The sequence below is a fragment of the Chenopodium album genome, chromosome 1, assembly GCF_948465745.1.
Source record: "Chenopodium album chromosome 1, dcCheAlbu1.1, whole genome shotgun sequence".
NCBI classification, from domain to species: domain Eukaryota; kingdom Viridiplantae; phylum Streptophyta; class Magnoliopsida; order Caryophyllales; family Amaranthaceae; genus Chenopodium; species Chenopodium album.
Window position 1 is genome coordinate 25371993 of NC_137834.1, and position 1761 is coordinate 25373753.

Genomic DNA, 1761 nt, shown 5'->3' on the forward strand with positions numbered 1-1761 from the left:
GTCGAGGAGCTGTTGGGGCCGATCGCGATTCGGGCCCGAGCTGAGGTCGAGACGACTCAATTTAGCGCTAGGGGAATTCGCCGCTCGACGGTGGAAGCGGCTCTTGATGACGATGCGACCACCCGAGAGCAGCGGGTGCGCATCTTTGCGCTGATGTTGTTGTTAGGGACATTCTCCCCTGACGAAGGTAGTAGGGCGTTGCTTTACTATCTTCCTGCTGTCCGTGATCTTCACCGGATCGGGACTTATGACTGGGCCAGCTTGGCCTACGCTGACTTCGTTCGTGCGCTGAGGGACTCGTGTCGACACCGGTCCTTTGGGACGAACGTTTCTTTGTCTGCCTTTTGGAAGGTCGTAGAGGTAAACATTATTCCCTATAAAGTTTAGCTCTACATATTAGTTAGCATTTACTCACAACTTTAACTCCTTGTAGATCTGGTTATACGAGCACTTCCCTTCTGCTGCGCCGGCGAGACCATCGCCGCGGGGATTTCTAGTGAGCGCCTCTTGGGGCGGCCACCATGTGGATATGTCTACTACACATGTCCGGAACTGGATCATCGCGGTACGACTTTTATTGTTTATTTGCTTTTTCGCGATGCTTTAGGTATACTTTTGCCTGATTGATGTTCGTTGTAGGGTCTTGAGGTGGTGTACCGGCCGTGGGGCGGTTGGACAGTCCCTGGGTTAGCCGCACAATATTCTGCTTAGCGTCGCTATTTCTTGGTGACTTATGGAGCGATCGTGTACTTAGGGGAGAGGGTTGCCAGACAGCATTCCTCTGATGTCTTCGTCGTTCCTACTGCTCCACCATGTCATATGTTCGACGAGGCGCGATTGTCGAGCATGTCTGAGGGAGCTGGTACCCCTTGGCGATCTTATGTGATCCTTGGACAGTGCTATGCTGACGAGCTACTACCGTTGTTAGCTCCAGCCCCCGTACCGGCCGAGGATGTGAGGGTAAGATTTTTCAGTTTTTTACTTTCCATGAAGTAGCCCCCAAGTAATGTTTTACTGACGTTTTTGTTTTATCAGGACGGTGCTGCTGAGTTCGTGCCACCCCGTATGTCCATCCACTACCAGGGGATGTACGGGCCGATTGAGGAGATGATTTCTCCAGCTCCCGAGGGCGAGCGCTTCGTAGAGCAATCGATCCCTCGCCACCAGACTCGAGTAAGCCTAGTTATTTACAATTTTATGTTCATATATCATGCATGTTTACTGACTTATTTTTCTGACAGTTTTCGCGCGAGGTGGTTTCGGCGATGGCACGATGCATAGATGCCTTCCGGAGCCAGCTCGTTCGGATGAGGAATGCGGCTATTTGCCGTCGGGATGATGTCATCCGAGAGGTAGTCTTCCTTTATATATATATATTTTGCATTACCGCTTCAATTTTGCCTTGTTTCTGATCTAATTCTTTTTGCATGGCCAACCTATTGCTTCTCACACCCGCGCGAGACCAGAGGGGCGGAGGGATCCGACGAGGTCCAGCTCGAGACGTCGTCGTACTTCGTCAGGGGGTAGAGGTGGTCGCTCTGAGGCTGCTCGTGCTGACGTTGCAGAGGGCTCGGGATCTTCTTCTGAGGGTGCTCATGCTGCACCGGTAGGAGAGGCTACCTCGGCTTTCAGAGGTGGTGGGACGTACAAGGTAGCCTCGTCATCGCGGCGGCTTGCGCAGCCTCAGCCTCAGGTTGATCCTGGGTGGAGTGGTCCTGCATTGAGTCTTTCTCCTCCTACGAAGACTGGAGCTGGAGATGG